Genomic DNA, 26960 nt, shown 5'->3' with positions numbered 1-26960 from the left:
CCCCTCACCCCAATACTGGTCTAAGATCTCCACGCTATAACAGGTGACGGAGGAACAGTGGGAGGGAGACCAGCAGTCGGTAGGTAAGCGAAGGCCCTCCAAGGGCTGTAGCGCTGTGGGTTATTTATTGAAATAAAGGTGAAATATATTGTTACTTTATTTTTGGGTGGAAATCTCTATTTTTACCGTTTTCAATTTTATTTATGGAAATATTTTTTTAAAATAGTTTTCCACTTTTCTCATCATTTTACAAACATTTATATATTAAATTGTCCACGTCTTTTATTCAAAAAATGTTATACCTGGTGAAAAGTATACATTTCTTTCGAGAAAATGAACCAGGAATATATATATAATTCTATTCGCAAGTAATTATCGTAAAAGTTCGGAAAACAAAATTCAATTCGAAATTCAACAATTCGCACAGCAAATAAAATAAGAATGTGTGCAATAAATAAAATGAAATAGTTAGTTGCTTGAGTTGAGAAAAAAATTGGAGGCAATCAACCGGAATCGAACCAAGTTCCTTCTGCGTGTCAAACTAACACGCTACCATCACACCAGCGGGCCTTCTGACAGGTGGACAATATATCCTATTCGTCTCATGAGTAACGCTTGCTAAGTTTCTAAACATTGAAGCGCTTTTTTCTCGGGAGTGACTGACTAATGTCATTGTTGTTGTGTGTCACGGAGATATGTTTCCTGCAACATTTGAGCACACAACCGAAACATACAGAAAAAATGTTTTTTCTGCACATCATTACTTTTCTCCGAGTTCAAAAAATATCCAGAATCCAAACTCACTGCTAGTTACCCAGTTATGCAAAATGTGCCTGGACTACACGCATGCGCTTTATCAAGGATGCGAAGGAACCTCGCAAAGTTACAGAAGGTTCTCTGGGGTGCTGTCGGTTGGCTGCGGAGTCACGTGGTGTCTGGTTATCAGTAGAACATGACCTTGTGCAGCACACTGAAGCGAGCGAAGGTATTTCATGTGATTTGTAAGTTGGAACAGACTTTACACGCGTTACAATCGACAGAGGTTTGTCTTCAGCTTATTCTTTAGGGACAAGCAAACCACACTAGGCATACAGAGTATAATGTAATATGGGAGGAAATTATTTCTCAGTCTCCTCACACTGACAATTTTATTACCCTTTTCGGAGTAAGTTGGCCATAGAAACTGATCTTATTATTGAAGTCGTATCTCGTGTGATGGCTTGGTTCAGTATGCTGATCAGGTTTTCTGACAAAAGCAGGACAGGTTACACAAGAACAATCTGCTTCCTTCCTCATCCTGTATAAAGCATACGAGCACATAGCACAAATATGTAAGATAAATATTTGTTAATTTGGTAATTTGTTTGCAATTGAATTTCTATCATTAACAGCTGCAAAGAAACAAAGATTTCCGTTTTAAAGATTACAATAAATATTTTTTATTTGATTAGGAAACTAAGAATGACTTCAGTATTCTTATGCAGTACACAAGAGATTATAAACACTCTCTAAAACATACTACTGCTCGTTGCAACACATTATTTCCACAATCAAGACACAAAATTAAGAGCATGCTCAAGTAAAATTACGTATATTTCTGTAATTATCAAGTGCTTTACGAGCTCAACGTCAAGTTTGGATTTGTCGGTTATCCAAATATTAGTAATTTTGAAAATACTCTTTCAGTTGGTGGAATGTGCCTGAAATTGAATGACATATTAAATCGTGAACGTATTTTGTTTCTTTAATTAAAACTTTTAGTTTACAAATTAGTTCATCAAATTAACCTGTGTTCTTCTCCCTTGTTTATTTCTAGTAATATCTAAAATCCCATTGAAGCATAGAAAAACTTTTCGATGTTCATAAGTCAGTCATTGTTCTCTGCAGTTTTCAATGCAACATTCAGGCTTTCTGATCGTGCATCTTACGCTTTACATCAGTGGTATTTATAAGTTGGTTTAAGAGAAATTCTCCATTTTTAATCTTTCAATATATGATATCAATATCGCATTGCAAAAACAGTTATTAATGGTTTCAATGTCATTTTCTGGGAAAGAAAATCGTATTACTTTGGATTCCAACATGCAAACGCAAGTATCAAAGTATTTACTTTCGACAGCACTCACGATTTTGAAACGTGGAAAGGTAATCATTTTACGGGGAACGTTAAAGTCGGTGTGTTGACAGAATGTAGCTACTGCCATATTAGCACTGACAACTAGAAAGCGATATCAATTATAACGTGGCTGCATGCTTTTCGCTAATAAATAACTGTGTTTTTTTCAACGTATACACAAATACATCGTCGCTTCGGAACAAGAAATGTTCATCTTTGCTGCTTTCAGATTACTAACATACGAAGTGGCATGTAATTCAAAAGGTTTTAAAGAAAACTGAGTTTTATAAATAAGGTTGGCTGAAATTAGACAAAAAAGTTACATTCTGGTGGGCTCGAACTCAGGTTGCCCCCACGCTAGTCCGACACGCTAGCCAACACTCCAAACGAGACAACTCGAAACGATTTTGCAAGTAGTTCACAAGAACGGAAGTTTATTTTCAGATTGCTAATTCTCAAGGTATAACATGCGTAGCCAAGTGTGTCTTGCGTTCTCTGTACTTTTGTTATTTGAGTAGCTTTGGTCTCTCCCTAAGTTAATCACGGGAATAGTGAGGAATGTTTTTTAGACGAAGATGATAAATAGACACACAGGAATAATACACCCTCGCAATAAATCCAGAACTCAAACCTGGAACCTTCGATGCGAGGTGTGTTTCCTGTTCTAACTATATCTGTGTGTTTTCATTAGATTCATGGTATTTCGTGAGTAGATATGAAGAAAATATATAAATATGTGGGTGGAAGGGACTGGAGAATCGTAGCTACGGAACTATTGAGAAAATATCCTTCGCCAAGATAGAGAATCTCTATATCCCTTGTGATAGAGAACCTATTAGAAGAATGAAATGACAGATTAAAATATTAAATTTGATGTGTATCCTTTCGTTAGAATGCCTAGAAAACAAAATAATAAACTTGTTCACCGCAATAAAATAATAAAAAAATTGTCCATGGTCCCAGGCCTCGCTGATGAAAGTTCTGCACTCTAACCAACACACTATCAATAGCACTACATTTTCTTTTTTCCAGTTAGTCTGTTTCCTTCCTCAGCACATGAAAAAGCAAATGCATCTTAATTTCTGATAATTGTCTCATTCTCTATTAACAGAAACCACGTATGTCAAAAATAGACGCATTCTTTCTGTGAAATATCATATGTTTCGCACATCATGCTTCTCCATTTACTGTCATTTGGACATTCACTTGGAAGTTAAAACTTAGCTTTGTGTGTGCGTTTTCACGTGCATGTGAGTGACAAGAGTGGTGTGAACGTGTGTTGGATGTTGTTCTAGGTATTATTTTCGCTCAAAGCATTAATATAACTGTTAAATATATAACAAGGAATGAAATATAAACCCAGTCCGTCAGGTTCGTTACCAAACAACATTAAATAAAGGAACGTAATTTGGACCGAGTATTATTCCATGTCGAGAACACGAGACATTAATTACTTCCGACAATCTTCATCTCGTATTTCTCTTTGGCATCACTGCTCAATTTACAGAAATGTATACCCGTGACTGGTATACAAGCCGCAGAATTACAATGTTGTTTGGGTTGTCTAGTCACAAGGCGCTTGGTGGTCAGACATGGATGGCTTGCTTGAGTGCTTCTTCAATAGGGTCGTTACAACCCAGATGTGTCCGTGACTGTACTACAGCGCTTTGAATAACGTAGTGTGGAAAACGACCCAAGAAACTGGTTCCCCAGACGGATGAGAAACATAGATGGCTGTGCGATCAATGTCGGTGCTAATTTTCTTATGAAAGTAATGCGGCTTAGTTAGTTTTTTGAATATATTATGTAGATTTGGTTGTCTTGAAAGGCGGTACGTGAATTGATGGAAACAGTTATATTTGTGGAGTGATTTGCAGTCACGAAATGGCATTAATTTGGAAAGAAAAGTAAAATAAAATGAAAAAATAAATAGCATGCGTGCGTAACACAAGAAGAAACATCGCAATGTGATTCCGGACGTCAGGTCTTGAACTGTGTATTAGAGTTTATTTTTCAATGTTATTAGAATATAAATAGTATCCTGAGAGATATTTCATACCGAGGCGACAAACCACAAGTGTCGCTTGAAAGTGAGCAGTCGGAAATCAATGCAACCTTTCGAACCGTAGGGACACAAGCTCTGACTGCACCGTTTCCTCAAGGAGATTTTTCACCAAAGCGACACGCAACAAATGATACCAGGATTTCACACCAAAGCGACACGGGTCATTCGGTCCAAGGCAACTTTCATACCGAAGCGACACATGTTGCTTGGAAAGGAGCCAATCAAGAGCAACATTTCACATCGTAGCGGCATGACGGGAAGCTCAGGCCAGCGTTCGGTTGGTGAAATCCTCCAGCGATAAGTGTCGCGTGTCGCTTGTCGCTTTGGTGCGCAATCTCACTAAAGCAAGACACTCATTGCCTTGCGTATGCGCGAACAACAAACCACGGCAACATGTTGCAAGCTATTGAGGAAATGGCCCAGTTTGAGCGACGCAGAAGCGACAAAGCGACATTTGTGGCTTTCGTGTTGCCTAGATCTGTTGTTGGAATGTGCGGTTTATCGTGTCGCCTATCTGTTGTTCGCAAGCAACGCTTGCTAAAAGACTGAAGGCTGCATGTCGTTTGTCACTTAGTTGGGAACTCCCCCTGTTGCTCGTCGCTTCGGTCTCAGCACCCTTCCTTTAAGGAGCTTTCCAACCGAAGTAACAAGTAGCACGCGAATACGCCATATGAACGTGTCGTTTGCTGTTTGGACCCTCATGTGCAATGAATGCTATTTTACAGTCTGGAAGTGTGTGTCACAAGTGTGACAGTGTGAACATCCCGTGTCGCTTGTCCCATTGGTTTGAAAGTTGCCTTACACTCATGTCGATGGCACTAAGAAAGTTTTGTGGGGTTCCCCTTGTCGTTTCATGCAATCATCATTATCATCATCCCCGCGATTAGTTTAAAGCGGAAGAAAAGAGACAGTAAATATAAAAAATACAAATGCTTCAGTGTGTATATCTTTAAAAGAAATGATGATGATGATGATAATAATAATGAACCTAATTCATACACAAAAATTTAGTTGCCAAGAGCATTCCACGCGTATTTTTTCTCCCGTATTATTAACGAAAGTATGAAGATAACAGGACGTGGTCGACTGTCTGGAATGTTCGTTAATATCTTCGCGACCACTGTACCAAATATCATAGCAATTATAACATTCATAGAAATGCTTCATGTAAAAGAATCAGACGTTGCAGCGAAAACTCCATTTACTTCCATTATAAGCAGACGAATACCAAGTACCGGGTCCAACACCAGCGCCTCTAGCGGATCATTTTCGAGTGGAACCAGCTAGAGAGCGCAGAAGCATGCTGTTTTCCACACTACGTTATTCAAGGCGCTGTAGTTTGTTCACAAAATTTCTGATATTATGATTCAGACTGTGTGTGCACTGGAGATTTCCTTAAATGTATTACTAATAAAACAGGAAAGTTTGTGATATTCAGCAATTGAAAAATCTGTAACAAATACCGAGATAGCAATTTAGTTCTGATTATTTGAGATGGAATCCATGCAATTAAAGCTACATCTACTATCAGAGCGTAAAATTAGAATTTTCTATTTTATTAAATTCCTTACCGAAATGTTTGAGTGTGGAATAGGTTGGGTGGGACGAAGGGAAGAAATGGAGGAGCTGTTTGACCGAATCAATACTTTACTGCCCTCTTTTGTCCTGCATTGAAGATCCTGCTGCAAATAATCCAAAACTACCAAATTCCACGAACATTTCATTTTAATAGAAAAGCAGATGCGGCGATTGGGTTCCAAACCTACGAGGGAAAGAACAGTTGACTTTTCCTTGGTAGACATGGCTTAGCATTAAGAGGCTATAGTGCGAGGGCAGAAATGGCAAAAAAAAAAGTGGCGGGCAACTACCCCCCCCCCATCCCTAATGGCCTATTTCTGATACATTTTAACATATAAAGGAGCTAAAACAAATAAGGAGTTCACATTATTTTAACAAACTACATTTCATTAATCATTTTACGTCAGTCATTTGAACTACAAGTAATTAAACGGAAATTAGAGGCGCGGTAGTGCAGTGTGTAGGGTGTCTACATAAAAATCGCATTCAAATATTTCAATAAAAATTAATATGCACTGTTCGTTTAATTATAGAATGATATCATGAAGTGAAAATATTATTTTACCTATATGAAAAATGTAAATTTACTGTAGCCTCAAAATTCAATGAAAAATAATCAAAATAGAATTACGATAGAGAATATTATTGATTATGATTAAAGATTGTCACATTCATGGTAAAAGAATATCTTGATATTGAACACATCCAGCTTTGTAATTAAATATAATGAACGTCACATCCTGGCACATAGGAAATGAAAAGAAAAACTAATTTAGAAACTTTTATTAACCTCCAATAATTCTTGGATTTATCTATCACCATGTTCTGCTTATTGCTTTTATGTAGTAATACTAAATATATGAATTAGTTTGTTTATAATATTTAGGGTAAAGTAAGGTAATTTGGTGACAGGTTATTTGGTGATAATTCTTCTAACGTATGCCACAGCATAATCTATACATTATATGAGATGACTAACGGTGCCCATCATGATGATGCATTTGAGAAGATCTTACTTTACCCTATATTGCGATTATAGGCTGTAGAACGGAACATAATGTACTTCAGACTAAAAATTTTCAGATCTGAACAATTTTGTGTATATTGTATGCCCCTGGCCTCACACCCACCTAGGGCCAGCCCTGCGGGCGAGGAATAACGGTCGAATGCAATTGCCTTTTGACGCGCAAACAGAACAACAAAGTAATGATTATGATTGGCAACGTTGCTACAGGGTAGCAGATGTTCGTATTTCAACGTGCGCTTTGCAACTGAGATTGCCACCCACACGCACGAAGACGACTGCCATGTAGAAATAACTTCAAAGATCATAGGCATTGGGTCAGTACAATTCTCTCGGCTTGCAATCAAGGAGTTTTGGGATAGGTCAGTGATTCGTATTCCATTTCAAACAGTAGGCCCAGTGCCGATTAGTCTATCTGAACATTATCGTGGACATATATCCTGAACATGCTTATGAATCCTTCTGCACTGAAGATTTTGGCAACGGGTTTGAACAACCCCACAAATTCAACCTTGCCAACCCGCTGACTGATAGTGCATTTCCGTCGACTCTTTGGGGAAAGGGAGTGGGGAGATTCGCCGTTAGCATTCACGGTCCGTGCAACGCTTTGAGATCCCAGACACAGGGGGCTGGTTCCCACGGGATCACAGAATTCCTGGATTGCCGTCAGCGCCGAGAATAGAGAGTCTGAAGAATTTGTCGGCTGTGGGCTTTGTACAGGCAATCTTCGCGAAAGCGACAAGGATTAACGTGCAAATGAAGCAAAACTTTGGATTCAAATCCCTATCCTGTTAGTGGTGTGTGTTCTTGAAGTCCCTGTCCTGTGTACGTTTGATGAACGTACCGTGTCGAGAAAGAAAGACAACATTTTCTCTGCTGGGAAGGAATAGAAAACAGGTACTTGGAATTGTATCTTAAATCAAACTTTATAACGAAAACCCTGTTATTGACATTGCTTATGCTTCATTAGTATTGGTATCATAATTATAAATTGTTCTGCACAAGTTAATTTCTTACTATTTACAAAATTAATATGTACAGGTTAGGCAATGACATTAATTTTTCTCACTTTATCCAATGCTAACATTTCTATTTTATTTAAGGCCTGGGACAATTATTACCACATTTTTGCTACATAATTTCGACATTTTGTTCATTTGCCACCACAGCGCCATCAAGTGATCAAATGCTTTTCCAAGATCTCTTGCATAATACTAAGGATTAAATTAGAGAAACAAGCCCCATGTGGTAATGGTTGCACGTCCACAGGGCATAAACTGCAAACTTTCTCCACTAGATGTCAGCATTAGTTCCTTTCGGTTCCTTCAAATGAAGTTCGTTACATTACCTTAGTATCAAGACTATGCCAGTAACGTTAGTGAAACATTGATTGAAATAAGGTTTCTTGTTTGTCAAACGGTTGTTGAAGACACTGCCATCTAGTAGAGAGAAAGATAAAGTGCTTAAGTTCTGATGGAGCGCAGCGTTTTTGCAATGCAACTTGTTCCTCTAGTACGTTTAAAGTTTTTCCATTGTGGTCGAGCGTTCGTGCTCGATTCGAATTCCACATATGACGTAGTGACTCGGTGTAATATGTGCATTGCAAATAATCCCTAGAAGCTCGCTGTCTCGAGTACAAAAACAAATACAGTCGAGGGCCAGGATTAGAGAGAAATCCCTTAATTCCAGCGTGGATTTGTATTCATTAGACGCTGATGTTGGGGATCAATATGCATCAGCCGACTAATGTCCCCTGTGAACGGGAGCGGACAATCTAAAAAGCACGTGGAACTAATGGACAAAAGGCAACAAGCAGTGTTCTAGTTAGTCGCTTGTTATCTGATCAGAAGTCTCACATTTTAGTCACCAGCGCTAGTATCTATGCTAATGAACGTGGAATTGGGGATTTTGTCGAATAATGGGCAGTGTAATAAGAGGGATACAATAAGAGATAGTACAAAGGAGAAATGTAGAAGAGATGAAAGAGAGAGTGGTAAATTAGAAAATAGACAAACAGAGAACGAGAGAAAAATAAATGGAAGAGAAAGAATAACGGGGATTGTTAGAAATAAAGAAGGGAAACAGGAGAGGGAAAGAAAAGAAGAGTGAAATACGAAATAAGTGGAAAGGGTGAGTGAAAACGAAGGGAAAATGAAGACTGAGATACAAGGTAAGAAGGGAGTCAAGAAGGAAGGAAAAGAGACAAAACGGTCAGATAAAGAGGAAATGGAGGATATGGGTGGGGGAGACAGAGAGAATGAAAAATCAAAAAGAAAACTGAGGCAAAGAAGAAAAGATCAGTGGAAACGGAGAGATGTGAAATAAATTCTGAGAGCAGTTATTGATTTGTATTGCTTTACTTCGCTGATGATCATGAAGATTAGTGATGTGATGGATACACATAACGACTCAGGGAACCCGGGTTCTAATCCAGGCCTGGGTGTTCTTTGAGTGTGTTCCATCATCAATTTCATCCTCATCTTCGCGATTAGCCAAAAGTGATAGAAAGGAGAAATGAAAATAACTAAATTAATCAATCAATAACAACAACAAAAATAACTCCTATCCTGGGTGAAAGTCCAGGCGCCATGGCCTTGTTAGTCTGCACAATGTAGTCCAGGGTGTAGCATGTGGAGGACAGATTGATATTTGGGCGCCTTCAGAAAAGGAAGAGTTAAGCTTGACGCCCACAGAGACACGGAGAAACATGGCAACAGACAGAACTTCTGTTGTCTATTTGTATTGAAATCAAGTGGTGTAACGCCCACTACAGGGAAACGTGCGGACCGAAGCGCGGAATTTCCGTGCCAGAAGTCGGCAGGTTATCTTAAAGGTTTCTTCGTGTCTAAGTGAGCGTCAAGCTTTAGGGAATGGAGAGCAAGAATAGAGGGAAAAATGGAAAAGTAAACCAGGAGAAAAGAAGAGATAGCTAAATATAGGAGTGTCGTTTGCAACTTTCTCCGCCGCGAGGAGACGGTCGGTCACAGTGGTACATCGGTTTGGGGCGGACACGATCCTCAAGATTGGAGATACCCTTTGCTCCAGTCGGGGCATGAAAATCACTCAGGGTTCGGGTGTTATGTGCACGCACTGAAGACTACTGAAGTTTTTGGCCAGCGAGATACTGAGAAAACTCAAAGAAAGACTTTTACATATGAAGTTTATTCAACACAAAATTAAGACAAGAACAAAGCTTGAACCCGTTACAGTAGGATGATACTCTCAAAACAATAGTTTTACTTATATATAAATGAAAGTCTCCACGGTTTACAAATTTTTTAACCTTCTGGTCCTCGAACTAAATACTTTAACTTCCATTGATACAGTTACCTAAATACCATGAACAGTTCTAGAACAGTATTTGTATGTGTATTATATGACCTACAAAGAATAATAACCTCTTACAATATGATACTTAATATCCCTTTTGGAAAATACACCTTTACTTTTAGACGGCAATCACATTTAGGATTAAGTCGCCGAAAGAGAAAGTTTGGGGTAACCACGGAAACGTGGTTTTATTTCCTACTTCGGAGAGACGGAATACCACGGGGTTGCACCGTAATCTCCCAGCGTCCAAGAGACGGGGTTTTGACTGATATCATATATGAATTTCTCTCACCAATTAGGCACAGTGGGGGTTCTATCGCTAGTAAGATTGGTTTATTCTCTAACCCGAAAGTGGAGTAGGTTTCTCTCCCCCAAAGGTGGAGTGTCTTTCTCTTGACCGTATGCAGAGTCCAACTGAGCTGCTAAAGTGGTTTGTCTATGACTGCTAATGAATGAATAATTTTTCTTGTAGTTCCCATGAGAAGTGACGTTTTCTTTACTTCAATCTGATTTGCTGGTTTTGGTAGTGGCGTACTGCGATGATTGGACTCCATGCACCGGCGGCTCCGGGGTGGGGGGGGGGGGGGTACGATGGTACGGGCGTACCCCCTGTTGTTTCACGGACGCCGGGGCGACATGAAGGCAGAATGTACCCGGATTTTATTTACTGAATGCATCCTTTGGGGTAAACTTGTTCCTGTTCTTGCGCATTTTTGTTGCTATGCAACTTCCACGTTGCAAAGTTCCGACTGAAACACTTTGGAGATATGTAAGAGGAAAAAATGCCAAAACATTGTTCCTTTTTGTTTCTTTTTTATTTTGCTTGCTGATTCAATCAACTGTCAACAATCGCACTGAATCTGTCCTCTAACGTCAACAATCCCTTATAAGATCCATTCTCACTTTTGCGAATTAAATTGTCTGTTTTTCTTTTTCCGTTCACTGCTTCAGAACACGGCAGGCGGCTGTTCGGGAGGGCTACTGGATATTTTTGAACATTTTAATAATCCGCAACAATAAGCGGCACGATAAACATTTTTTTTAAAAAAAAAATAGTTCGTAGTATTGCTTCCCTTCGGATAGTCAGTTGTGGTCTGGTAGTGAGTGAATCACATGCATTAGAAGAGTACGGTCTCTTAACGGTTTGCAAATTTCTGAATTTTTCTTTCTGATTTTCCGTTTTCGCATCCAATGAAAATGAGTACAGCAAAGAAAAAACTGTCAGGGGCAGAAAATAGGAAAAGGCAGAGAGAACGGGAAAAGGCTACCTTGCGTCAGTCTACTTTCATGAATAATTTTCTGAAACGTTCGAAATCAGGCGAGTTATTGAAATAATTGAAAAACGGCTTTCTTCTAGCGAATCATTTTTGTACACTTTTCCCGAACTGTATGATAGTTAAAAAAATTTGCTATTCGAGTTTCGAAACTAGAGATATTGACACTTGAATTTTGGATAACATTAGTTATGTCAGGTTTAGTGTTGTTTTTGTCTTTGCTTGTCTCCTGCCTTTTTCTTTCGAAGTCACAATAAAATATTGCTGCAAGAATTGGACATTTCGTGGTAAAACTACGTATAGTATTAGGTACTATGCAGATACAGTAGCTACAGGCCTATTCAACAATTACTTTATTTATTCTTTTATTTTATTATTGCATGTACAGCAAGAAATTTAAGTTGTGAAGGCTTTTCTCGTCTTTTGTATGGTTTATTTACTTCTATTGCTTATAATTTATATTTTATTTTAATAATAATGTAAATAATAATAATAAATATAATAAAATAATAGTAATAATAGATGACCATTTCATGGAACATTTTGTGTCTGTTCAGTAGCTCAGCCTTGTTGAGTCTGTGATCTCGTATTATGGAAAACATTCGTGCAAGTTATTTATTACAATTAAACCTATAATATTTGGTTACAAAACCTGCCTGATGCTTGAAAACTTTCTGTGGATACCTCTTTCGCTTTGATATCTATCAACACAAGAGTATAAGAAGATTCCACTGACATTGAAAACAAAATTTAGAAAGACTGCAGCTCCTCTTATCCATATTCTACATAAATTTACCGATACAAAAATTCTCCCAGCTTGAATTTGGATGGATATCACTCAAAACTATATGAAATCATTTCGTGTTGTACCTAACAAAGCTTGGCGGCCCATTACAACACAAAGGAAGGTTTTGAAAGATGTATGGTATGCTGGTGGTCCACCAGTAGTGTTCGCACTGAACATATCAATTATGTGGTTGGACTTCGAGTTCCATGTTTCATACGTTTCTATGACAAGGGCCTCCCCGATGGCCTAGTAATAACGTCATCGCCTTGTAATCAAAGGTTCACGGGTTCGATACACGGTGAAGGTACATAGCACATTGGTTACGATCTCACTTTAAATTGTAGGTCTAATCCCGATTAGCTATTCTGTGCATAAAGTGGACTTAAAACTTCAATTCAACTCAATACAAAGTTTCTATGACAAGTGAATATTCAAGAATAATAAACAATATGTGAATATAGAGTAATCATTATGTACTAAATAGATACCTGAGCACCTTAAGCTCAGAAAATGTGAGATTAATGTACAATCGATCTATAATATTTGTATTATTATTAAAAAAATAATCAAATTTTGCAAGTAATTTTAAGGTTAATTCAAAAATTTCCAAGTTTTCAATAATAAATCAATTTGTAGGGGTGAACGCATAGCGTTACCATATGGTAACGGGGCATAATTCAAAAAGGGGAAAAAAAGGTAAAGTGCTCCCCTGTGCTTAGCACCACGCCATGAAGGCGTATAGGGGGTGTGGGGGTAACGCCCCACACTTTCTTGATCCGGTCGTGAGTGGGGGTGATGTGATCAGCATCACGCCCCTGATCGCCTTTACCCCCCAGGGTTTCCCCCAGGCACCCATGTTATTCGACGCTGGGTGGGCGCCGGGGCCGCTTCCATCGTTAGAAAAGTTCCCGGATTTGAACCGGCCGGGGCAGAAACATACCTAAAATAACAGGTACTTTCATCGGGGTGTCTTTAACGTCAGCAGTTATCAAGAACTCGTAGCTTCGAAAGAAATTTGCAATGAAGCTATGTGTTTACTTGGATTAATCTCTAGTCATTGAGCTCCATTTTCCTCTCATTTACGCCTCTGTCTCTCGTTGCTGTTCCCTTACTGAGAGTAGCCCTTTGTCGCCATCTACCGGTGCTAAACTGCACTACCGCTGTGCTAATTGAATTATCGGTAACACGGCCTTTTACTCGAGAGAACCGGGCACCCACAGCATAGCAAGAAATTCTCAACCTCTTAGCGTTATGAGATTTAGGAAAGGACAGTCTTGGCAAAAGTACTTTTTCTATTGGAAGTACGTGTGTTGTTACTTACTGATACCGTGTGAAAACCAGAGGAACGTTAACTCAAAAATGGAATCTTCTGCTTCTTTAACGTATCACAAATATATATGGACGACACAAGGGACCCACAGAGGATTATACTGACTGAGTGTAGACGCCAGGGCGTCGCTAGTCTGCGAAATGTTTCCCAGGGTGTACTACGTGGAACTGAGATTGACATTTGGACAAATGGTCACCCCTTGCACCCCTCGAACGTCGAGACAAATTTCATTCCCATCTCACATGGTGAAATGCCATTAGACACAGGGGTGCCTACAGGGGGAATTCATGTCGCGCCTGCATCATTGGAATTTTTGGGGGGGACAAAATTTTATAGTTTAGCTACCAATCCTATAGATCTTCATGCAAAAATGGGGGTATAGTTTCGTGTGATTGACTAATGATTTTTAGTTATTGTTATTATGTACAGTTCTTCTGCCTACCTGTGGACGATTGCGGCGATAGGGTTAAAATGAAACACCACCTCTTATACCTTTAGAATCAGTTTCGAGAGGGGGACGTGCTGTTCGCATTGATACAAGGTTAGTAAAGCAGAGAAACTGCTAAGAATAAGATTCAGTACACTAACAATGGCAGTGAGCATGCACAATGAGTGTCACAAGAATCATTAAAAACATACTATGTTCGTGTATGGCTGATGAGTGGTTAATGTATTACCTTAATTCAACACCGTGAGTGCAAAACGAGGAAATTATCAATAAGTTTACTGCAACAACTTTGCAACGTCAGAGGTTATTATCATTTATGTAAAATATTATCTCAATCAATTACAAAGTAATATGTAATATACATGTAAATGTCTATATTGTAAACAATACCTAAAGTAACATATATTGCTTTAATATGTCTGTATTATATTGTTCCGCAAATTTTGTCTGACAAAAATAATTTGAGTAAATAATTGGGGATATAGGGTGGGGGGGGGGTGTTATACCTTTTTGTGGGGACTGCTTCATAGGCCTTGGGGGGATGGGCACCCCTGATTAGACACGACGTACAATAGCCGACATTTGTGGTGGAGTTATTATCGCAGCGTGCTACGACTCCAATGGTCCCGGCTTCGAATACCGACCTAGGCATGGGGGTTTCTGGTGAGTGTCCCTTCATCAATTTCGTCATATCAACACACATACCCATCGTCGCAATTAGCTAAATGTGGCAGAGAAATCGACGCTAAGAAAACAAGAATCAATTCAAATCAAAGTACGTAAAAAAAAGAAGGAATGGCTCCCCCCCCATTCCTCGAACTTTTTGATCGTGCCGTAATAATGACTGAAAAAGGTGGAAGGAATCCCAGCATGGAAACAGTAAGCAACGAACGATTTCGCGCATACCCTTCTCATCCTAACCCTCCCCAAGGAGGGTTCAGGGGGCGTTCCTCCCCCCGCCCCCACCGTTTATTCGGCAGCTCTGGTTATCGATCTTTCTCTCGTGCTGGTCTCGCGGCCCTGGAACCGCGGGCCTGTCATCTGGGGGCCGACAGATTCCTGGGAAACGAATCTTGGACGGTGATTCCACCCCATCCCCTTCCCCTCTCTCTTTCTCTTTTTACGTTCAATTGAATGATGGTGTCGGGTTGAAAGTCTAAGCGATTCAGAAAAATAGCATCTTTCCATAAATCTCTATTAATCCTCTCACGGAAATATTTCGCTCCGATCACCCATCCTTAATTCAATCACTTCGTTTACCGTGATCCACCGGTTAGCACGCAAAGGCTGCGGCTTCGAATGTTTTTGCTGTACTGTCATTTACTTCATGGGTTCGTCGTTTCCATTATTCTGTAACATGTAATCAATGGATCTCAGGTTCAGTTCGCGCCTTGTTCAATTTTTCTCTTTTCTACATCCCTTCTCGATCTCCTTTTCTTCCCTCAGTTTTCTAATTTTTCTCTCTCCCGCCCCACTGTTTTGTTTAGCTATATTCTCTCTCATCTTTTATTTGCTCATACTCTCTCTCCATCCCTTTGCCATTATTCAGTTACTTTTCTATCTTTCTCTTTTTCTTCACTCCTACACTGCTGCCTCTCTTTTTATTTTCTTTATCTCTTTTCTTCTCTTACATTCCCTCCCCTCCGTATAACTTTTACTTCACTCCTTTTTCACCAATATCTTCTTCTCTTCCTCTCGCCCACTTCTATTTGTCGTTCCCCCATTTTCCCTTTTCAATCTGAATTCCTCGCAGTTTCCTTATTTCTTTCTATCTTTCTCTTCTGATTTCAGAAGTCTCTGCGAGTGCATAAATGGACATCAGAAATACTTTTCATTGCATCACTCACCTTCATCGACGCTATTAACCTAGACAGAGGTGTAGGTAGCATCCACCCTTGAGACGGGCTCCAAAAGGTTGTTTATGCTTTTTTGTTTGATTTTTATAAATCCTCTGAATTCAACGAATGATATCCTATCTATAAGTGTGTGAAATTCGATTTAAGACAGATGTGTATTATCTTGTGTGATTTTCATCGGGTTAAAAATAAACCCATTCGGATATCTTGTTATTAAAGCAGGAATTCAAATAATACTCTTATTAATTTTGATAAGTGGCTTTCGTTAAATATATATCGTCAGCAAAAGGTATGTCAGCCTAATCTCCCATACCTTACAGCATCTCTCCTGACACAGTCCTGCTGCACAGGCCAAGAATCTGATCCACTTCAGAATACAGATGATAATATTCATGTTGCGAAAAGAGTTATTAAGGGGCTAGATATTAATTTCTGCCAATTTCATTACGCGTCTTTTCCCAATTCCTGGTTAACTCAGCAGAGTCTCGATCGACGCTCTTTCATTTAGCCCCTTCCCCCCTTTCACCCCCCCCCCCCTCCCCGCTTCCACAGCAACTAAATTTCGGATCATTTGAGCTCTACGGTACTCTTGGTTTGTGAAGCGAGAATTGAATTCCCGCGGCGAATTCTGGCAAATAAGCTCGTCCACTGGAGAGGAATCTGCACGCTGCATCTGTTGCAAAACATGGGTGGAGAGAGAGAGAGCTCCAAGGAGCAAAGAGAGAGGGAGTCAGCAAAGATAGAGAATGGAAAATGCGATTAGCCGAAATAACATGGAGGATGGAGGAGAAAAAGATTGATTTGATTTAGTTTATTTTACTTCGCGTTTTGTGCCTCTTGGCTAATTTGCGAAGATGGGGATCAGTGATGAAATGATGAAATTGATGACCAAACACGAGCGGGACCCTTGGCGTCGCAGTGCTATGTGCTAACGACTCGGCTACAGGGTCTGGCGGAGGAGAAAAAGAAAAGGAGAAGCAGGAAAAGTAAAGTCAGAAATGAAAATTGAGATAGAGTAGAAAAGAAAGTTAAGATGAATGGGAAGGAAAAATACAGGCAGATAGAAATGGAAAGTGAAGAGAAATAATAGTAAGAAGAGATAGAAATGGAAGTAACGATAGAAATGAAAATAAAGATAAATACATGGAAAGTGGAAGGAAAAGGAAATAGATTTTGGAAAGAGAGAATGCAAAAGGAAACCGAGAATGAGGGAGTATGAGGAGGAATACAGAGAGAGTGGAGGGGAAAAGGAGTGGAAAAGAGAAAGAGAGAATCATAGAGGAAAATAATGGAAGGGAGAAACAGAAAATGAGAAGGAAACCGAAATAGAGAATAAAAAAGTAAAATAAAGAAGAGATAATGAAAACGAAAAACAGGGAAGGAGGTATTAAAAACGGACAAGCAAAGGAAAAGAGAGAGGAGAAAATAGAGAATAGAAGTAGAAAAAGGGAGAGTAAGAGGGCAACAGGACAAGCAACAAGAGATAGAAAAGGTTAGAGAAAGAGACCAGATCAGGAAAGACTAAAACAGACAGAGAACAACACGGTAGAAAAAAGTGATATCAATTGAGAAGAAGAGAATGAAAAACTCAAACGAATAGACGGTGACAGGTAAGAGAGTGAAGATAAAATGGAACAGAGGGAGAGACAAGACAGAACGAGTGAAAGAAGAACATAGAAATAAGTTGAGAAGATAGGCACAGAAAATAGTAAAATTAACGAAGGACTGAGAGAAAATAGGAACGGTTTCGGGTTTAACGGATGCATCATTGCTTCAATCACGACCACATCAAAGGCCCAATGTAATATTGCAATTGATTTTTTGTGTTCCAAACCACAACCATTGATTTCTAGCTAATGCATCGCCTATTCTCTTGAGGTTTAATAATTTAGTTATTGAAGCACCTGATACATTACCTAACTAGTGCACTTTGCAATCATATTCATCAGTGAAAAATAATTAGTAAAAGAAGTTGGAATTAAATAAATCAAGTACTGATATTAGACAGAACCCTTTTCTATTCTGTTTTCTTTTTATCACTTTATGTTTCCTTACAAATTAAAAGTGAGGTTTGAGAAGTTCAAATTTTAATGGTTATTGAAAGCAAGATATTAGAGCCATCTTTTATGAAGTTCAGGAACTATTCGATCTTTTTCTTCCAGAGAAAAACAATACTTTAAAAAGTAATTAATACATATTTATTATTTGTAACGGTCGGATTGACAATTACTCGTTTTGGTAATATATTAATTAATTGCTGGCCTACTACAAGGTGTAGGGTTAAGTAATATGTTTCCATGAGTGTACTTTTGTTGTTATTGCATGTAAGTGTATATGCTTATTGGATTGTGCTTTGCTGGATGTTAGATCCCCCTGTTTTTTACCTCCCCGGTTGGGGGAGCTAGCTGTCTTTCAAGAGACCATTGGCAGTGGAATTTTCCAACGCTACGAGGTCCACGTCCACGGACGTTTACCCCGGCTATAAAAAAGGCCAGTGGGCTTTAGAAGAAAAAAAACAGTGTTACCCCATTGATCGACGAAAGAGGAACGTCTCCTCAAGTTTAGTCCACTTATGGTGGCTAAACTGGATATAATAATAATGTAGCATTTGGTTAAACCAACCCCTGTTGCTGTCCCAAGTCCCGGCGCAAATATAATCTGCTCGCTTGGCACCCAGGGTGAGGTGAAAGGAGAGATTGAGGGATTAAAGTAGGAGGTAATCCAGAGGGCCGGATAGAAACGAGGGACTGGGGGGGGGGGGCGAACTTTCACATATTTTATGCGATGACTGTGTGTATCGATATTGCTTTATAAATATTTCAGTTCTTTGAAGTCCCTCACCTTCATTCCATTAATTTTCAATTAAATATCTATAAATTAAATTATGATTAGAAGTTGATTATATAAGAAGTTTCAAAAATTGATCGATAGAATAGTAAACAAGTTGTACAGTCACAGTCAATAAAAGTGGGACACGTAGATCCTGAAATACTTGCTTCCCTGCAAGGCGTTATGTGTGTTGCCTGACTGTACGACATGTGGATTTTAATAACCAATTATTAATGGCAAGTTCCATTAATAATAATAATAGTAGAGTTAGGCAACACACATAACGCATTGCAAGGAAGCGAGTATTTCAGGATCTAGGTGTTCCATTTTTATGGCTGGTGAGTGTATCTGTATTTGCTACGTAAGAGTGATATACAGTGCACTGGCACATCCCCTGGTTGTTGTTATTATTATTTTTAGATTTCCAAAGAATTGTCAATGAGGATAATATATATTATAATTATCATTTGAATCCAATTTGATTAGACAAAATTTTATCTTTGTAGTATTTACAGTTTCCTAATAGCCCAATATATATAATTAATATATTTTTTAAATTATCTTATCGGCTTTTACAAAAAAAAATATTTTAAGTTTTATTGGTTACAAATAAACCTCTATAATTCGAAGTTTTGTCAATTGTTGATTGTCATTCACAGACAGACGGACAGATCGATAGATAAAGATAATAAATACCTCATTATGTATCAGCACCTGGTATTTCTTTCTGTTCACAAAATTATAGCTTTGCACCTGTAATGACTTCTCAGTAAACAACATATATCGAACGGTTTTGATTGTTGATCTAGATCTTATATATCAGCTCCTCATATCCTGGTCGCGAAGAAATTTGGGAAGGAACCTTAGCATTATGTTAGGGGATACCTCCAAGGTGCACCTCTACTCTGTCCAGGGAATGTTTGAAGCAGACGAACAAAAGCAAGTCTCTGTAAGCGAGACGACTCCACCAATGAAAGGAACGAGATTGATTGGAGGGGAGTAGGGACTGCAGTTACCAGCTAAGGGAAAAGTAAATGCATATTCTTATTTCTGAGACGTGCCACATGACCCCCTTCCCATTTGAAAATCTGGAGGTAATTCCAAAATGGCGGCTTTCAAGATGGCTGCCATGATGCATACGGGCTCCATCTGGTGTTCCCCTACCCATATCCGAAGTAAAGCAGTTTTCAAATTGCAATAAATGAAATTACGTTACAACAATAGAAGCTTATATTACACCAGCCCTGCCGCTCTGTCAGTTGTTGAGTTTCAGTGACCACGATAATTTAAATTCGTTCATTATTTTGACTTTTAATTATAAAGAGGGCTGAATCAGTGCTTATTTTAAAGAAAAAGCCAGAAAAATGCGCTGTACGATAAATTAAGTTGAATGAGAGAAACCAAGAGTAAAAGAATCCCATTGCTCTACCAAGTTATTGAAATTTTCGGGGGGGGGGGCGCTTTTCTATTTCCGGAAGGTATCCCCCGGGCCACCTCATGAATTCATCACTGTATTTGTCGGTGTTCTCTAACCTTCATCCTCGTTGGTGGACTTATCCTTGAATTCTATGTAGGCCTACATGTACATGTTGTCATGACGGAGGTTCGCCATGTCTAGGTTCCTGCAAAATACAGTTTTTTTGAGTAGTTTTGGTTAGACGTTTATAAATGTATTCATTTACTTAGAGGTACGGGGTGAGCATACAGTCTTTCCCTGATTACACAAATATGCTAGATACACTCATAAAGTTTTTTATCAGTACACTTCGACACGTGCTCCCTTTGTTGCCCTTAGAACTTCTAGGCGATACTCCATGTCTTTGCCAACATCTCTTCCGTCCCCGTCTCTATAGCATCGTGTCTGAAGAGTTTGAATATCAGGAACTGATGAATTAAACACTGTGTCCTTAACGTAACCCCATAAAAGAAGTCAAGAGGGGGTTATGTCCATCGAACGTGGGGGCCATGATATGGGACCGTCTCTACGAATCAGACAAAACAAAGAAATGGAAAAAAAAACTTGATTTATTGAACTACTTATTGCCATAGGTTTTATTTGCCTATCTACCGTGGAAGTAGATAATCAGGACTCACCCTGTATTTGCACATATTTTTGTCAGTAGCTTTCTAGCTTCCTGCATGTTATTGCCATTTCGGTAGGTTGGTATTTCTCCAATACGTGGACATGGTTTCCTTGCCGCAGCACTTTGCTTTGAATTACAGACAAGAAAATTAGTAAAAGTAGGAGCAGAGCAAACTTGTTTCGTTTAGATGAAAGAACTTGATAATATTTCACACGGCAGTCAAATCTGAGCATACAAGAAACATGATTGCAACTAACTACCACTTTGTAATTGTCCACGATAACGCCTACCAACCGTCCTTGGAACCATTGTTGAATGGGGAAAATGAGTAGCCAATTAGAAGGCTAATCCCCTCTACCTGGAAATAGTTTCGCTCTTCACTAACAGATGACACTAGTGCGCATTTGATATTCTTCAATATTGAATGTAAATGAGAATTGAACTTATTCCCTCTGTGGTCCTTGGTTTACAAGAAGTCGATGGAATACTTCTCTTACATAATAAGAATAGCTGTGCCTGATTTAATAGGAGGATAATCTTTAATCTTCAGTTTCAGCCGAAAATCAAAATAGGAAATATAATTATTGTCAATATTGTTAATTTACATAGTATAAAACTTTTCAGGCGTTCTAGCCAACCGGCACTCACGGAGTAGGCGCCAGAGTGTTAATAGAACTAGTAACTTCCGGCTAAAGCAATTTTCTCCGAATGAGCTTTTGTGGAATACCCTCCCTCCTTCCCTCCATCTCTCTCTCATTCAGTGTGACTTGTTTTCGTTTTCAAAACAACATTTGGAACTGTTTGAATCACCCAGCATGATTCCGCCCCTTTTGTTTTGGCTTCCTTTGTTCTGCGAGTAAACATCGGCCATTTTGTTATCTTCAGTTTTGCAGCGCCCTCACTGAAAGAAGATGGCCGACAAGCAGTGTTTCCATAAGCGGGGAAATGTTACTACGAACTGAGATATCTCAATGTCTACTGACAACGTTTTTGGGTTTTACTGGTGCTTTCCAACACGTTTAGGATAGACAGAGCAGATACATATCTATGCATCTATGGGCGCAGTCTATCCTAAATGTGGAGGCCTCCCCGATGGCGCAGTGGTAGCGTTGCTGCATGGGCGGAGCTTGAGCTTTTGCTTTGGGGGGGGGGGGACAGAATCTGGGAGAAGCATATTATGTACCTTAGGATTATTGAATATCCCCTAGTTTAGAAGGGGTTCGGAGGCCTTCTTACGGAAATTAAAAAAAAAAAAAAACTTAAAAACTCTTAGTTTTAGGCCTTTTAGATTTGAAAATGTTAAATTTCCTCGCTTAAGTAAACAAGCGTTAATTAGTATATTGGTTGTCAGTTTTAAAAGAAGCAAAACAGTACGATTATTGCATTTTACATTTCATTAAATTGTTATTGATAACTCGTTTTACTTTAAAAAAGTTACTGTACAATAGTAAGCCTCAGAAATTTTAGAAAAATTAAATAAAAAAGTTCTTTTGATGCCTCAGCAGTAACTGTTGACTCAACACAAGTCATTTTACGTTTCTCCTTCTGTACAAACTATACACATCAAACAAATCGTCTAAGACCCGCTATTGCGGCGCAATTACCGCATATGCCAACATTCCAAACATCAAGATTTGCGGTATGGCTTTGTAATAAAAAATGTAGTAACTGAACTTAATCATTATGTTATTTTTTTGTCTTTTTTTAAGTTGGAGGGGGCAGGCTCCCCTGGCCCCTCCAGAACTCCGCCTATGCGTAGCCGCCTTGTAATCAAGGGATATCGGGTTCGATACCCGGTGGAGGCACATGGCACTGTGGTTCGGATCCCACTTTAAAACTGTAGGTCAAGTCCCGATTAGCCTTTTTTTATTGGGGGGGGGGGGTTGCGAATAAGTAAATGAAATAAAACCATTCAGAGATACAGAACAGTTGTAAATATGTTGTGAGGGTTGCAATTAAATAAATATATTGGTACTAGGTCCGGTGATATGGTAATGTTTATTAGTTGGATTATGTGAATTGAGATTCGTTGGTTTTATACTTTGGGATGGGGTATTTGATCCACTCTGGTTTCCAGAGTAGGTCATACTCTAGCATTCCGTGTTTACATTTTGTTTACATGGAAATGAGTTTTGTGGATATACAAAACTTGGTAGACAGGGTCTAGAATTTAAATGCCTTAGTGTAGGAGTAAAAACTGGCAAAAGTGTGGGGAGGGGGGTGACTACCCTCCTTCGTCCCCTAAATCGCCTCCACTGCTAAAAGAGAATGATTAGGAACATATTTCGATATACAGACAGACCCTAGGGTGTATTTACTGACTTCCTACTTCATTTCTAACACTAAATACATCACTCACCAACAAGAATAAAATCAACATCGAAGTTTGGATGTTTCGTTAACTGTGCACAATGTCTCCATGATCTACCCTTAGCAACTCCTTAGATATTGTCATTAAGCACTGGTATACAAGAACTGACTCCTTTCTCAATTCTTTGTACCTGGAAAGGGAAAATTATGGCATGCCGAAGATAATTTTTGGTCTCACGACTTGGCAACAATGCTGGTAGGAGAGCATGCTTTACTAGCAACATCTGTGCTTGAGCGTGCGTAAACATAGGCTGTTGAAATGTTCGCTGACCGTACAAAACAGCGCCCTCTCTGGAAGCGAATGCATTTGCTCATTATCCATTTTGTCAGAACAAGCCTTTGCGCGCTGAAAGAACACAACAGAAGCAAGGAATGCTGCGTACACAAAGATAGAGCCATATTATGGCTAGGAATTTTGCCAGTTATGGCACACCGCTGGACATAATACCATTCTAAAGGTTCACTTTATAGCATCATCGCGTAGCAATAACTTCAGTAATATCTACGAGATAGGAGAAACGTAATTGTGTTCGAATGCAAGCTTCCTAAATTGTCCGTTAGATGGCAGGATAAGCTATCTGTTCTATCTTTTGGATTCATTATAACTTTGTGTCGGAAGTTTGGTACTTGTAAACAAAGGATGTGTATTTTTATCCATTGTAATAAGTATAATTTGATAGAAGTGAAATTGTTTCCACTTCTAGTAGACAAATGATTGCAATTGACCGATACGTACAGTCAGATTGCATGTAAATATTAACTTTAAAACTGTCTCATTGGAACAGTGAAATGGTGAAATTCGGAATATGCACAGGAATGATAAAACTTTATGGCTCGTGCTGTTATTGGGATTTTATTATTGGCCGTTCTTTGGAAGTGAGTATCAGTGGCGGCGATTGGGTTCTAAAACTGGAGTGGGGACAAGGACAGTTGACTTTCCATTGGTAGATAAGGTTTAGCATAGTGCGGGAGCAAAAGGGCGCAAGAAGTGAGGGGGGGGGCAACTAATCGCTGCCACTGTGTATATAATGGACAGGGGAAACTGCTTACACATCTTCCATCCTGCTACAGACGCTGAAAGGATCCAAGAGATGCCATCCCAAGTGAGGCAGTCATCGGTTGACACCAACGAGTTAGAATAAGTAGGGGAACGGCGGTCGGTACGGCCCTCTTAAGGAAAATATCATATAAATTCTATAAAAACTAAGAGATCATGTAAAATCGTGCAATACAATTTTATGAAGTATTGGTTTTACATGCATACTGAAAAATAATATTTATTATGTGTGAAATAAAAGATTAGTGACAATTTTAGTTTATGTCTGCATTTATGACAAACTTCTCAGTGTCGCGTGGTATGGGCTACAATTTAAAAGGGGGAATTAAGCGAAACGAAACATATTTTTGAGCCCAAAAGTTATTTATTTTAATCACTTAACAGTTTACATAGTTGGTAATGCAGTGTTTTAACTTTTAATTATTATTTATTAAAGCCTACTGTCCGCATTAGACTAGTGGACTCAGGTTTTATATAGGCTAGTTCAGGATGCCTATTCATGAACGCCCAATAAAAATCTTTACCTGCCGTTTTCTATTCTCTATTTAATTGATGTATCAGTTTCAAACTTTCTGCTAAATCAAAGGAGAGTTAATAATTCATTTCTCGACAATGGCATTAACCGAGTATCCAAGTTTTATGCGTGACCAGCTTGTTCTTGTACATTTCATTGAAAGTTGGTTTAAAACCACCCTCTTGAAGTTTCATTTCTACCTGTGGTTTAGTTTTGACACTATCAAGTATCGCCCGACTTCAGTATGGACCATACCGCCGATCGAAAGCGTTAAGGAAGAAAATGGCTCCTAGCCAAACGAACACATGTTACTGCTTGAAACTCGAAGGACATATTCTAGACATATAAGACAGTAGTAATAGTGTATTATATTGTATTACTATCTTACCTATTTCAACACAGAAGCCCTGAAAGTTAGTCGAGACAGCACGTCGAGAGCTACAACACAAATAAAATGAAATATCTCTTAACTGCACTGACAACATGGCGGACAGACACTAGCGTCACGTAAGCAGTACTGTACGGTGCTGCTACCTTGCGCCAAATCCTGAAAAAAACCAATTGGCCGTACTGCCCGCCGGGCCTTACCACCTGCCGTTCCCCTACTATAGAGCAGTGGTTCTCAATCTTTGTTTTTTAAAAGTCGATGCGCCGATCAGAACAATTTTACTCGCAAATAGCTTTCTAATTTCTTAAAAATGTATACGTTAATTAATATGTAGCTACACTTGAAATTTAATATTAATAATTAAATTATGACATAAACATAGGGAGTTTTAGTTTGATTATGCGTAGGCTTGTTCACAAATATAAAATTTGGTTTAAGTGTTTAGTAACAACTGGATCTAATGCAATCTTTTAGTTTCATCTGGCAAATATTATTAAATTAATTTGGTAAGTTCCGATTTTGCTTGGAATGTTGCATTTCGGACACCAGAAAATTGCAATTAATTAGAATATTTCCACTTAATGAAAATTGCTGCGCAAACTAAACTAACCTTAGTGTCCATCCGTGAATCTCCAAATTTGGATGCGAGAAGCAACGCATCCCAGCTCGCCACCAGATTAGACGGTTTGATCAATCGCAGCTACTGTGCCGAAAGCATTTCCTATTATCGCAGTCGAAACCCGGACGAAAAGCCATGATCTTTCCAGGTTGTAGCCAGCTCAGGCTCAAATTGAAAACTTCATGAGAACCTCCCACGGCCAGGTGTAACTAACCCTAGGGCCCGGTACCAGTCCGCGGGCCGGTGGTTGAGAGACACTGCTTTAGAGTGGTTGAAAAGATGCCGGCATTGGTTTTATGTTGAGGCAAATTGAAGCTCCGTACGCCATGACGTAAGCGCCTGAAAGGCCAAAGTCTCTTAAGAGTCAATAATTGCAGCTTAAGAATTCGGTGGAAGAAATTTAAATGTTGCGGCGGTTAACAGATTCGTGTGTTTACTGCATTTATAATGCGTTATTGTGTCTATGTTGGATTTCAAATATTGCCCTTTTATTGCGATGGTGATACGAGGCATCGAAAATGAATGAGCTAATGGTGTGTCCTTAAATATAATCTTATGTAAAATACAAACATTGCACAAGTATACAGTGGCGAACCGATGGGGGTTGGGGGGGACATCCCCCTCACTAGCCTATTTTTTCTTTAAAAATAAGTAGAAAGTCAGTGCTACTAGCCTCGTAGCTGTCACGTGGCACAATTTTTAAGTTCCCACACGTCCTCCTCTTCACAAACGACATGGGAACACAGAACTGTAACTTACCTTGTTAGCTCAGTAGAAACATGATGATTGCATCTCAGGGATCGGGTGACCTTCCTCCTCCATTCTTGAAGTTCCTTGGTCCACGTGTTCACGAGCGACTTTGGTGGTCCAACTAAAATTTCTGATCTAAATGAAAGCACCGAAATATAGTTGAAACTATAATTTATTAATTTATAAATTACCACGCGCGAGTACTTTTCTGCACTAAAAAATAAAGTATGTACTGGGAGATGCTTAAGCCTAATTCTCGCTCCGCTAGTAACCTCTTTCTCCCGATACCGTTTCTAGAACTCTGAACCTTGAGCTCCGGGTAAGAATCCGTTACATAGCTTTACTATCACAGTGGTGCCAGGCAAAATTAACCTTTTAATACCCAAAATGAGAGACAAAATGATTACTAATGTTGAACACTGAACATATTGTAAGGCACATTAATCTGGCACAGTCAGTTTAGATGACTGTTGGCAACAATGCAGACTGCCAACGTGTCATCTCTCACTCCATAAAATATTACAATTAAAAAATCTATTTC

The 26960-nt window shown here is 39.1% G+C and overlaps 1 protein-coding gene across 1 annotated transcript in view; it reads left to right on the top strand.

The window, feature by feature from the left end:
• LOC145994061 (retinal guanylyl cyclase 2) overlaps window positions 1–26960 on the top strand; it is a 317639-nt gene that overhangs the window by 62036 nt on the left and 228643 nt on the right. The window lies entirely within an intron of this gene.

This window comes from Lepisma saccharinum, chromosome 10 (genome assembly GCF_977018435.1).
Source record: "Lepisma saccharinum chromosome 10, izLepSacc3.1, whole genome shotgun sequence".
In the NCBI taxonomy this organism is placed as follows: Eukaryota; Metazoa; Arthropoda; class Insecta; order Zygentoma; family Lepismatidae; genus Lepisma; species Lepisma saccharinum.
The sequence above is the reverse complement of the archived record's forward strand: the minus strand, read 5'-3'. Positions and strand labels throughout refer to the sequence as shown.